A 14,909-nucleotide genomic window follows, 5' to 3' on the forward strand; every position below is an offset into this window, starting at 1 on the left:
GCGAACAACACCCCCGTTCGATATTTTAAAAAAATAATCAATCGGTACACCTACACGGACTCGAAAACAACATTACGGGGAGAGGGAGGAGAGGGGTGGATCGGAGGAGGAAAAAAGGAATCGCAACCTTTCCGATCGTCGATCGATTAACCCAGATTCCAGAGGGACGAGAAACGGCGGGAGGTGCTCGGCCGATACTCGAATTTTAAGGTTAAATGTCAAAGCGCGAACATCGGACGGACTTATCGGTTGTGGTGGGAAACGTGCCCCGAAAGTGGAGGGGGAGGGAGAGGCAAAAGTACGGGGAGAGAACGTACCTGAGGAGGAGGTCACGTGATCCGACGGAACTGTGATATGGTAGGTGTCGGCGGAGGTCACAGATAGGAATGTAAAAGAGGGGAGAGAACGATAAATCCGATGACGAAGAGAGCGATAAAGAACAAGACCACGGTGGTTAGTTTGGTGAGAGAGCGGTGACTCGAGACCCAAATCCGACATTCCGGTAGCACGACCTGTTCATACGTGTCGTCGTCGCAGCATTCGTCTGGCAGAGGAAGAGGCAGCGGAACGTCGTCGATGAAGCTGTGCTCGCATTCTTCGGTCGTGGGGCGCTTGGGGTCCATCCAGGGCAATTTAGCACGATCGGGACTAGCGACAGACATTCGTACACCATATTTGTCGTCATCGTCTACAGTATTGTCTACACTCCATTGCACTCGACCGGGGCATATACGGCCAACGGAGACGGCGCCGTTCGGTCGATATTTATTCTCTACGCTAGCAATGCCTACCAGTCGATTAATCAACATCTCGCGCGCGCCGCGTGCGGGCGTGTGCCGCTTCCGCATCCGTCACGCGCCCTCTTCTCCCCGCTCGGCGGCGGGAGGCTCGTCCCTCCCTTGCCCCTCCTCCCTCGTAAATCTTCTCCCCTCGGCCGCCGCTTCCGGCGGCTCGACCTTCGACTTCCGGTTCGGGACTCTTCCGCAATTAAAATGCCAAAAGCCACGGCCGAAAAATCAATTCTTTCCTTTAATATCCCTCGGAAGGACACGCTCGCGTGCGCGCCCTTCTCTAATGACGTTGGCTAATGGCACTTTTAATCGATGCCCCGATCCGGTTGGTCCTTCGAAAAAGGGTGGTCCGAGCGCCGAAGAGGGAAGTGACGTTGGAGTGTTTACGTCACCTGGGCCGCCGCGTCCGTCGAAAATGTCGCGACCCCTAAAAAGTGGATTCGTTAGGAATTCTGGGCACGCGCCCATGTGTTAAAATGTCAATCCCATCGTAGAGGTATTATTTGCAATTGTTTGCGGCACCGTACCTTATAAAGACTAATTGCAAAATAAATGCCATAAATCTTCATTTGTTGCTACCATTGCTATTTTAGGAGCGGTAACAACAGAGAAATTCACAACTTTCGTTTGCACATCTGAGTTAAAGTCACTGCTCCTACTATAGGACCACCCATTTCTTTCAATTTAACTTCTGTTTGGAAGAAATAAAACCTGTGCCAGAAATTCTAAACAATTTACACCCATTTACATATAATAATATAATTTTGTATATGGGTATATTATTATGGGCTGAAACCATCATTTTGGTCTCCATTGCAAAATCTCCAAAATAAGCAAGTTTTTTTGCCAGAAACTATGCTCGTTGTTGGTCTATTTATCCAAGCAAAAGTCCAAGAATCAATACCGTTCTATGCAGATGAAAGCCAAAAAACTATTCTTTAGATGGGCTCAAAATTAAAGAAACCTTTGAGCCCACTCGTGGCATTGTTCTGAAATTATGCCAGATGTTAATGACTTCCGGAAACCCAAATATCTGTAGTATCGATACGATATAGCCACGTTTCTTCAACTGATGAAGTATTTGTATTTTTGTTCACTGATAAATACAGCTTTTGTAATTTAAAATGACAATTGAAACAATAAATATGTGACAAACAATTTCCAACAAATTTTTTGAATTGGATACTATAAACGAAATCACAGACCTAAAACAAAATCTAACAAATGGAATATAGTAAATCCTTACACTACTAAGCTTTTAGGACCTCCATTTCCGATAAGTGTTTCGTTGGCTTGGCTGTTTATATTATCGAGTAAATTATTACTATTATTATTTGACGCTAAGTTGGCTTGATGAACATAATGCATTCATCTCATTCAAATAATAATTTATATTCACTATACTATTCTTACATATCACTGTACTGTACAGGTCAATTCAGAAATCGCACGACACGTTGATGGTCTGGTTTTGGACGACACCATACGCAGAATAATGTTTAAGTTGTCTATTCGTGTAACTCTCATTATTGCAACAATTTCTAACCAGACTAATAGCTGCTTCTGTCTTCATTTATTGGATACACATGATCTCCACCTTTATGCGTGATTGCTCTTTTCTCTTAATATTAAATTTTTATCTGGTCACTGTTTCATCACACAGTTTACATTAAATTTTTCATTAATGCCATGATAAATTTCTCATTTTCTTTGGCTATTTTTTACACTTATTCTTAGAATCCTCAATTTTTCACTAATAACACTTACAAATATAGGATAATTACATTATTATTTCTCTCTTTGCCACTTCCTGCTTTTCATTACTGTCCAACTTTAAAAAAGATCAAAACAAAGCACACTTTTTTAACATAAAAAATAATTAATTTTATCAGTTGGTATCCTACTGCTCGTCCTTTGTTAAAGACGGCCACTAAATATGCCGGCTCGTTTCGGTTTCCCACTTCCCGAGAAAAACACGACTCTTCCTATTCTCCAACCTGTTTTTCCGCCTTTGATTTTACTCAAACTCATCTTCGTTTGCATTTTCTGGCAGGTAACAAATTTTATCGAGTATATCCCACAGTGCCAATTCACTGGTGAAGATTAAAACCGGGTCATCCATTTACAGAATGCACTATTAACAGAAACACTTCAATTCTGACTGCCTTTCATATATATTAACAGATTGTTTTCTTAAATTGCTGAATTATGAGTCCAAGAAGACTATTTTGAAGATTTTCAAGTTGAAAATTTAAGATGAATGTTTACAAATTACTATTTGTAATGAATTCTCTTATTTTACAACAATAAATTATTATTATTATTATTATTATTATTATTTACAATAATATAAACATTTTAGATAAGAAACTTAATCTAAGAGTAATACGAAATGAACCACATTAAATGCTAGTTCTTGAATGGCATAGAACTCGAAGATTAACGAGATATTCTATCAACAGGCAAAAAATTAAAATGCTAATTAAATTTGAACTGAAGTAAACTGTAAATGAAAGAAAAATGCATGTGTTTGTGCTGCAAAAGTGACAAAACAAGAGCAGAAAGCTTTTGAACGCCGTCCAGAAAACTCACTCGACCTATTTCTTCTATCCTCTGGCTATTCAAACGATTTCTTTAAATTTTAATAAAGCTATCCTGTCAAATCTTTGTGTCAGATTTATGTTTTTATTTTTTTTTTAACACAAAATGGGTCACAGGAGTTTAAAAAAATAATAATAAAGAAAATTGACAAGATGGTACAATTCAAAAAAAAATTAAACAGCCAAACACTGATAATTGTAATTTTTTAAAAAGTACATCTTAGGATTTGATTGTTTTATCATTAAATACTACAAATGAAAATGAATTTGTAAATAGAATTTTGAATTTGTGTATAATGTGCATCTTTAATAAGAAATAATGTCTTGATGCCATTTCCTTAAATACATTAAACCATTAACATATATTACACATATTTATAAAATACAATATAATTTCTATCATATCACAGCATGAATTATGATTTTTCAGCTATTTAACTGCATATATTAGGCTTGTCATCCAGAAATTTAGACATAGATTTAGCATGATTAAAAATAAAAACATCAGAATTAAAGTTTTTCCATGTTTGGAATAAATTACAAATGTCTTAATTGTTTGATTCAATAAAATAACAATAAACTTGAAAGTATTAAATATTTGTTCTAAAGTTTAAAGTATTACCTGTTAGTAATATGACCACATTATAGTAACAGTACCCGAAGCTGACACAAATGAAAGCATGCGACTTATGTTAGTAATTAGAGAAATGCAAAACCTCTCGGAGAATCTACGTAAAACAAATACGAGGCATAAAAACAACCTTCGAGGCCGTACGGCACTTCAGAAGTGTAAGATAAAAATAGATAGAAAATTTTCCATTGTCTAATTAACGGAGTCACGATGCATTGCATAATACTAATTCATAACCGTTTTGTACGGTTCCCTTTCACACACTACTTATAATTCTCATCCTTTGACTATCATTTATTGACATGTTTACAGAATAAATTAAAATGAAAATATTTTTGTTGTATACATCAAACTATTTGCAAATTTATAAGTAAAAAAAAAAGGTATTTTGTCTCTGAAGTTTTTATATAAACCATTTTCAAATTTTAATTATATATTAATTAACATCGTGTAATTGTAGAATTGTTTACTTCATATACGGAATTTATACGTAAATATTGTATTTGGCACTACGATTATTTGGCAAAATAATTTCAGTTATGTACAGTACATATGTAGTAGTAAACAGTAACTACAAATCTGCATACTCACTCAAATATTATCTATGACACAATTTATAACTTTCAGTTTTATAATATTTGTATTTGCAGACAAATGTTTTTGTTTATTAAATTATACATAAAACATTATCTCATACAAAGTAAGAATTATCTCAACTTGCAAAATACAAATTCGGCAATTTGTATACTTGCTACACTGATATATACACGCTTCAAATTTAGATGCACCACTTGAAAACTCTCAATTGTTTTTATGTGGTTATTGTGAGATTTGACTTGTTTCAATAATGTTTATAATGCATTAGTAGTTACATAATCACAGAAGAGAAAAATACAAATATAAATCCAAATGCATCCGTAATATAAAGTTTCTGCACTTTGAATAAGAACGACTATTAATAAATAAATTTAAATTACAGAAATTTGTAAATGGGAATTGTTATCTTCGTGTTCTATCAATTGGTGAATTTCTTTTAAGATTTTTGTTCGGGAGATATTTAAAAGAGAAACTCGAAGTCTCCGCATCTTTTTAATTAAAGATAATCGCTGGTTTGACACAATTACTCCATATATTGTAACTAATAGCTAGCTTTGTCATGATTAGATAAATTCCTTTCTGTCTTATCAACTGTTTTAAAATCATTTCTCTTCACTTCATTATGAAATAAAGTTTATTCTTTTGTTACATTTATATCTGACTCTCTATCTGCTTCTTTATATAATTTCTCTCTCAATTAAGTCAGTAACTTTTTGTTAATTTTAATGTTGTGTTAATAAAATCTTGAAAAATAGTTATGTAAATTTTGAGACGGTAAAGAAGAAAGCTGTTCTTTGATAGTGAAAATCAAATCTATTACTTAAATCCCTTACCTGGAACAGAATAGAAAGTAAAGCTAAGATTCCAGTGATGTACTTTAAATTAGTTAAATATTTCAAATTAATAGCTTAAGTATTAAAGTTATAAAAGATATAATTATCATTTCAGTATCACATACAAGTATATTAGTTTCTCTAACTCACAGTAAGCAGCAACCATTTTCCTACTTTTATTAGATATATTTTTTACATCTGACATATCATGTCATCTTCGAATGTTTGTATAAAACTTAATATCGTTGAAAGAAATGCATAAATGCTCATTACAATTTTCAAACCTTTGCTTTTTTTTTAAAAAAATCCATATTCCATATTATGAGTATGTCAGATTCAGACTGTTGCACTTCTACAAAGATGACGCTTGATGATAAAGTATCAAATCTGTTCAACAAATCTTTATGTCACTAATTCCAAATGCTAGTTTTCTCGTCTTAATATTATCCCATTTTATCTACATGCCACGATAGGCTTAAATATAAAAATGTTATTCTGTGCTTTATTATATTCCAGCAAACTCTTCATACTCCTTTCTGATGGTTGTTCATTTGAATTAGTTAAAATATGTATCATTTATTTCTTTCCCTTCTCATTTTTGAGATTCTATTCTATTTTATATTTTTAATAACGGATCTCTCGTGGCTCTCTTTTATAAGGTAACTGTTTCATTTCTGTGTTAATGGTGAACTTAAAAGTTCTTCATTATGCAATGTAAATTATTATATCATTTATTTGACAAGAAAATTTATAAAATCATCTCCTTTCCATTTCTTAAAAATTTCAAAAGATTTCATAAATATTTTATTTATGCATTATTTCATTTTTATTCCCATTTCTCTCTCTCTTTTTTTAAAAATAAATAAACATTTAAAATATTCTTCTTCTTTTTTGTTCTATTTTCATGTTTTATATATTATAACACAAGCAGTTACTATGAATAGTCTGCACGTTTGCAGGTTTCTGTCGGTCAAAATATGCAACGATCAATAATTACGGCCAAGAATCTGTTACACGTGCCGACATGCATTATGTATTCGTAATGAAGTTGTCGCTCTATGGTATTTATTGTTGTACTTTTAGATAAAATATAAAAATTATTTAACATACTTTTAATTACAGTTTCAATTAAAATTTAAATTTTTTTGTTGCTATTAATCTGTCCAAACTTTTCAGAAAAAAACAAATGTAATCAGAGAATATTCTTAGTATCCTGGACAAACCTAAATAACTTGACACTATTATTTCAGAGCCCTATATCATACAGTATGTACTGTACTTAGGCAACTACCTAGTGCCTATCACAAAAGTTATGCATGCATACGTTACAAACAATCTTATACAAAATACTTATTTACCATTTAACCATTTTGCTAAATTTTTTCAAATGCATTTTACCCAGAAAAGACAATATATAGAAATATATGACTGTTGACAAAAGAGGTGCTTCCATAATTATTTAAACTATAAACAAAATCACTCGGGAGTCTTATAAACAGGATTTATATTTATATTCTTTAAATAACACCGAATGTAGATTCAAAATCTGATTATGTAATAGAAAAAATGAATTATTAACAAGGTTAAATAAAAAATAAATGACTTAACCACACGAGAAAGTTATTCTGAATTTATAAATGGAGGGATAAAGACTTGCCATATACGGCTACAACTTTACAATGTAAAAAAGTAAACTTTTTGGGTCAATATAATATATATATTTATATATTTATTTATTCAAACAAAATGTAAATAATTTTGATAATTGTATAGTTATTCTATTTTCAAATATTTTCGGTTCAAAAATAAATTTATCAATGGAAAACCTGTATTAACAATGTCCAAGAAAGATGAGGAACTAGCAAAAAATTAACCATTAACCATTTGTAAAATTTGTTTTATATCGGTTTATAAAATCCTGGTTATCTCTTGTTAAATTTTAAAAAAATAAAGGAATAATTATTATTTGGCACAATGCCACTAACTTGCAGTACATTCTTCAAACAACTATTTCCATCTGATAAACAAAAGTATCCACGTGCAAAGCAGGATTTAAACTCGCACTCTGGTGAAATAAATGACTTATTAACACATGCTGCCATCACATTGTCTTACATTTTACAATTTATTATTTAGTTTTTAATAAAATGTAATTTGCATGCTTCATAATAATAATTTTATCAATATTTATATATTCTTATTTCTGTCCATTAATTTAACCAGATTCTTTTAACATGCATAGTTGAATCTTAGAGCTTGTCCACGCTGATGATAATCGAACAACAACATTGTGTGTAAATAAGACTACAGTTAGTGAAAACTTATTGACTGACATTAAGAGGATATGCATAATTAATGAATTTCAAATTATACAATTATTATTATTAATTAATAGTAATTTATTCAATGTATAAGTGAAGTAACAAGTGCCAGCAATTAGAACTACCATACAGTCCTGCAAACAACAATTGTAACGATTAATGCATATGGTTTGAGACTTATATACAGGTAATCAATCTTTTGTCAATGTCTACTGGATTAGCAGAAATATAACATGTTATTAAAATATGTGGCACACAAATTCAAGAAAAGATCTGACACAGAACACTGGTCTTGGGTTCGCACCTCTCAAACGGGCTCGGCCACATGGATTTTTCTGGGTTTTCTTCATGTTAGTAATACCTAGGGACCAGTTTCCCATGAAAAGTCTTCCCAGGAGGCACTGGCAGATTGTCCATGTGTTGCATTGCCAAAAATAAAAACCAAACCAAACCATCCAAATAAGTTGGGTCCCATCCCTCACCACTTGGCCATCGCATTGTGGGCCCGGCCAAACCCATAATGGGCTTGCTAAAAACACTTTCTTAGTACCCATAGAGCAGAAAGAATTGAAAAACAAAAAATTAAATAGATGCATTGTGGTAATTCATTTCTCAAATGGAGTCACAATCATTTAAACTTTTAAGGATTTTTGTTAAACGATTAAAAAATAATAGTTAATACTGTGCACGACACTAATATTTACAATTAACCAAATCTTTTAATGTTTTAAAATGACAATCTTCAATTTTTCATTAAGATCACTTTTGCTTAGCTTACATTTAATAAATTTTCTGACTTTACAAAAATTTACTGATTTGGCAATGAACAATTTGTACATAAAATTTGTCAATGTCAATGATCAGAATCTATATAGTTAAATATTTTAAAAATTTTTTATTTATATTTGTGTAAATATTAATATCGCATCTTTATATATTCACAATCCTTTAATTTAGACATCAATGCAAGTCTCAATTCTTCTAGATTGGCAACTTACTTCCATCATTGTTAAGCATAACTCTGTAGAAAGTGGATTTTTACTTAATTTGGTTTCATTTTATGGCCAGTCACCAGCATGGGTGGGATAAGGCATCACCATCTGTCACCTCCAAAGAAAGCGCTGTTTGGGTCTGTTGCTACTTAACTTTCGTGATCTGACAACAGCTGGTGCATTCAATGAAAACCATTGCTCTAACGATTCCTGCTTATACCATATCACATATTTCCGCTCTATAAAAAAGCTTAAATTGAAATGCTTACAAAAATTCTCACATCCTGCTTCATTTGTATTTCACTTCATTAATTTGTATCTTTTTTTTTTTTTTTAATGTATTTTAAATGGACATTACTTTTTTGAGTTTAAATTCATTCAGAAATTATGTAGTGCAGTTAAATGTCTAATGAAATTTCATGGAATACATTATAGATTGTTAGGCCAGAAAATAAATTATCTATGAGAAATTGAATAATAAATTTATCTGAAAGATATAAAAACCATCTTAAAATTCGATTTTTATACACTTATAGTTTAATTGAATCATAAAAAACATTAATGAAAATCTATTTAAAATCAATATATTGCAAGCTGGCACTGAACTGCTATTAACAATTATCGTACTAAATCATGGTAATAATAATAATAATAATAATAATAATTTCTTTTATTAACCAAGAAAAATTTTATAGTAAACTTATTGATTAAAATTTAAAGTAAGTGAATTTTTCACAAAGGAAATCAAAAGTAAAAATATCTGTGCTATGTAATGAGTTCATGACCGCTTTTTTCAGACATTTTATCTGTATCCTCAGATGTTTTAAAATTAACAAGTTACGTTATATAAAATATAAATATTTTTTTAATTAAAATTATGAAATTTATTAATTAAATAATAGTAACTTCAAAAAATTTATTTATATAACAAAGGGTGGAGATTTTGAATCACAAGACACTTATAATACTCACTGTAGATGTTCCAACAGCTCCTTGAATACAAAACTTGATTTGAACTATTCGTTAAGAAAAACTATAAGACACCGGATCAAAACTAACAAACCAACTAGCAATGAGTAATGATCTGGCTTCTTCCATTGATCTTTATCTCTGTTGTTGATTCTTGAAGACAGGAATACATCCATCGTTAGTCTTAAAATGCTAGTTTTTCAAAAGTTTTTCACCAAGAAAAGTTTAAACCTTATTATAATTTGTTGCATGGTTTCATTCAAAAGCCATTTTGACCAGTTTGTAAAAGGGTTTATAAAACAGAGAATAAATCCAATTTAGTTTCTAAACTGAAAATCAGGAACGCTCGATCGACTTCGTTTTGCGTCCTCGGTAAGACCAACTAAAAATCAAGTAACAGTTTTTATCCTTATAATGAAATTCTGATGCTGTTACAAGTTTACTTATATTAATAAATAAACTTCTCCATTGTAATGGCATCATAACTTCAATATCATTTTCTGGAATTCATTTGCTTAAGATCTAACAAAACTGTAATTGGAATTGTTATTATTAGAGTGAGATGCGCATCAAAATTAATGCGTACATTAATTCTCGGATAATTAAAAGATATAATTAATTCCATTTTAAGAAAACGTATCGACGGGGAAGACGATCCGAAACTGATAAACAACTTGTAATCAATATTAATTTTTAAAGCTTTATTCACTGCATGTAAATAATAGAACAGTATTTATATAATTTGTTTTATATAAACTTAAAAAAATGCTAAATCCTCATTAATGATATATTATTTTATTTTTAAGTTAAACATTACATAACAAATTAATATGGAATTTACATATGAAAGTACTGTACATATAGTATGGATAGTAATTGGTAAATAATGTATTAACATAACAATAACAAAACCAATAAAAGCTTTTGACCATTCTCATCATTTCTTACTTATTTGGGTAAACAGACAAAAACAAGTTTAATAAAAGCATTAATTTGGTGTACTTATTCCATATAAACAGATTTAGAATTTCATTACTTTGTATTCTTTTGTAATATTTTGTCCACGTGTGCACATTTATCAATTTTAATTTTACCTGTGGTAATTTTTGAAACAAATATTTGCTCAATTTAAATAACGACACTTTTATTTGCTTGAATCGTTTCAAAATCAAATTGTTTATCTAGATTTTATGAAAAAAATTTTAAAAATTGCTTTCTATTTAAAAGCTTTACTGAATGTAACTTTGTATTGCATTATTCTATAACAGAAAAGACATTCGATAGAAATATCTCCTGTATTTAAAACAAGTAAATTTCAATATTTAATTGGAGAAAATAAACATGTTATTTAAAACAAGCAATTGTTAAACATATGAAACTAGACTAAACGTGAAAAGTTACCAAAATACGTCCGAATATAATATAACAAGAAAGTAATTTTTCTACAGTTATAATATCAAATTACTGACATATTTATATATATATAAATATATAAACTATTAATTTTTGTTTACTCTACAGAAATAAATAAAATAAAAATCTAGAAGTTAAGAGAGATCTATTAATTATCACTTATCCTGAATTTCTGACACCACTAGCCAAGTTTGGTCATCCTGAGGATTCTTGTGTTTCTAAATTTACATTGATTTTATCAATATAATTCTATTTATAAAGCATTAAACAAATATTGATAAAATCTTTTAATATAAAATAATATATATATATATATATTGTTATAAATAATATAATTGTCTCTAATAGTTAAGAAAAAGTGGGCAAGTTTATTAGATACAATGCTACATGGATCTTAAACTTGTTTCTATGTATTACTCGGCAATTTTGTATTTGTAAAAGTAATATAATTTAGTGAAATATTGAATAATAAATTTTTTAACTTTTAGCATGTAACTAAAAGTTCATAAATTAATTCTTTTGGTACATAAAATATTGTAAAATTCAGCATAAGCCATAGTAATGTGAAGCAAATAAAACAAGCAAAAAAATTTATTAAAAAGATGTTACTTCTTTAATTTATTCAGACCGAAGAAGAGAAAATTCTCAAAATTTTCCAAGAAAATATAAAAACACAATTTGAATTTGTGGATTAAATATACATTAACAAATGCTTAGAACACCAAATTTATCAAATCTTAGAACACTAACAATTATAATTATTGAAATCTTTATCAAGTATAATACCTGTTTAATTATTTTAGTAAAAGCAGTTTGTGTATTACCACTTACTTATCTAACTGACTTATCATGCCTATCATCAGACATCATCTATAAAAGTAATGTATGTTAGCTTTACAGACAAACAAATGCACTACATGCCACAAAGACAACTGAAATAGACAATAAAATAAATAATTGAAAATGTTCAAATTTTCTGTAGCATTCTCTCTTTAGAATATCATAAAAATGCAAAGGCATACTGTATAACATTAACATTCACTTTCATAACTTGCAGAACAAATGCATCTCTGAGCGAGTTTGTTGAGACTTTGTCAGAAATGTAGGCCATGCCTGTAGGAGTAAAAATATCCAAGAATCTGACAGTCTATATGTGACCATTTACAAGATATAGTCCCCTGAAATTTTACCTTGTTAAACATGCTACAGGCATAACAAAGCGTGTAGCGTGACTCCAATCACACTCTGAAAATTGTTGGTGCAATGGCATTTCTTTTGTTTAAGAGCTCTTCCATTTCTAGTAAGGCAGATAACAGTTGACTTTTAGCATTATTTTGAGAAATAGTCCTAGATTTCTTCACCTTTAAATTTTACTCCAGTTTTGCAGTCTTCAAAATTCCAGATAGGCTGATTTTGGAGGGTTGTATCTTGCAAAGGGTCACACGTAGACCGTCCATTCTTTTGACGTTTTTACTCCTATAGGCATGGTCTACAGCTCTGATAAGGTGCCAACCATCTCATTCACAGCTACATTCGTGTCTAACTAACTTGCTACTATATTTTGGCCAAGAAATTGTCGTTAGACTAGCAATATGACAAAAGGACATGGGGCTAAATACTTACCGACAAAGAATAATACACTAAAAAGCAGGTAAGTGTATTTTAGAGAGGTAAAACTGACAGAGATAAACATTACCATCCTAAAATAACAAAAAATCTGACAGCCAACAAATATATTCATTTCAAACATGAGTAGAGCAAGGAATTTCTACTCAAATAAATCCATATTTAAGCTGTCGTAATGCATGTTTATTTATTTTACATCTTTACAAACTAAGATAATTATTTAGAAATTTCAAATAAATAGAGTTAAGTAAAAAGTCTATAAGTTTTGTTACAATAGTTTTCAAATTTCCTTTTACTTATCTTTAGTTTTATCAGAAAAATCAGAGTTTTATTACAAACTCATTTAGTTTATTTATATATTTCATTGCAAGTTTTCAGATTAAGAAGAGTGACGAGAACTCGCAAATAATTCATTGATTATAAAAATGTTTAAAGCTAGGGTAAAAGTATTTAATTAACTGTAAATTTGATAACAGACACGAGAAGGATGTATAGGATCCTATATCTTTTTCTTTTCTGATCTTACAAATATCATAATGGATTTTACTTTGGTATTCTAAACATCCATTCAAATACAATATTAATAGATTTTGGTTGAAAATATTTGATAAAAACCTTCAGAATATTCTATAAATTAAAGATATATCATCTTAAAATTGAATATTATAGAGTTAATAAATTAGAAAAAAATTATAGATCATCCTTTAAGAAACAAAGGAGCTAATCTACATAAAAAAGTAATTTAAAATTCAAATATAATGTCTACGAGATAATTAAATATCTAAACTATTTCAAGATTATAATGATTTAATAAGTGAGAAAATGTAATTCAGAGTCTGTAGATATGTTCACCGAACAGCCACATTTTCGGACAGTCAAACACGATAAAATTCACGAAAATACTCCATCTTTGGAATGACGAAAAGCCAGATTTTGAATTTTAAGACAAATTTGTAAATGCGATAACATACAGATAAAAAATTACATTTATTACTCTAAGATATTCATCAAAACATTCGTAAAAACTTATACGTTCAAATTTTATTAAAAGACATTATCGACCATCTTATCACAGTACTTACATCTCTTGATTTCCAATGGCGGAAGCCCTAGCAATCTAGTTATGCGTTCTAGAAGAAATTCATTAGAAGTTCTTACATACTACCAAAGAAATAACATACGGATATTAAATCAATGACACAGAATAACAGAACATCTTACACTTATTAAAGAAGTCACTGGAATACGAGAATGTTACAGTTTGCGACATTACATTACCTATAAATTGACGTATAGAATAAAAATATATCACACATTTAATAAACGAATAATATGGTCGATGCTCTTACTTTCAAAAAACAGAACTATAAGAAATTGTCATTTGGTATTCTAATGGTTAAAATCAAAAAAAGAAAAAAACCCAGAACACATTACACAAATATGACATATTGCATCAAACAAGCATTAAAAAAAAGGCACAAAAACCAAGAACTTTAGACAAGTTATGAATAAATGTAACTAATAAAATGGCAATCAAAGTGAAGTGCAGAATAACAACAACATCTATCAAAAGATATATATGTAAGGAAGCAACACGATAAAATTTAGAAGTGCTCAAAATAAAAAGTTTAATCAATAATTTAAAAGATCATCAGAATAATTAAATTATGCGCAACTAAGATAATACAATAAACTACTTTTTGTAAATTATCTTAATTTTAAAACAGTGAATAAATATTTAATTATTAATGTAAAATGTAATAAAAATTGGTATAAAGTTTTAAATTAGATCAACTCGAATCTAATTTAATTAACGTCCCGTATTTTACTGCCAATTTTTATAAATATTTTACTTTAAAGAAGATTTTTTTGAGACAAATTTATCAGAATAGAAATGCTTTTTTGTCGGTCAATTTTGCTGTATTTTAATCAAATTTTCCACTTTATTTTCCAAGTCGCCCAATCAAAACGATGACAAATAAAAACTGTTTACAAGACCAAAAAGGCTTTCTAACTTCAACAAACACTTGTTTAACTTCTTTCCTTTTTTTCCTTCCTCTAATTTTTTTCTTTTTTTTAAGTCAATGAGGAAGTAGTTTTCCATCATCTGTTTTAGTTCAAGGTTAATTTTTTTTT

At 29.8% G+C, this 14,909-nt stretch overlaps 1 protein-coding gene across 6 annotated transcripts in view; it reads right to left on the reverse strand.

The window, feature by feature from the left end:
- The window catches only part of mri (mrityu), an 80,703-nt gene that overhangs the window by 11,495 nt on the left and 54,299 nt on the right, over positions 1-14,909 (reverse strand). The window contains exon 1 of one of the 6 annotated variants that reach the window (XM_067273116.1): positions 318-870. The exons of the other annotated variants lie outside the window; for them this stretch is intronic. The gene's annotated coding sequence lies outside the window, so the exon portion shown is untranslated. Of the gene's footprint in view, positions 1-317; positions 871-14,909 lie in introns of those variants that run through there. 6 annotated transcript variants of the gene reach the window in all.

Source organism: Centruroides vittatus, unplaced genomic scaffold (assembly GCF_030686945.1).
Source record: "Centruroides vittatus isolate TY-2023 unplaced genomic scaffold, ASM3068694v2 contig_461, whole genome shotgun sequence".
Taxonomy (NCBI): domain Eukaryota; kingdom Metazoa; phylum Arthropoda; class Arachnida; order Scorpiones; family Buthidae; genus Centruroides; species Centruroides vittatus.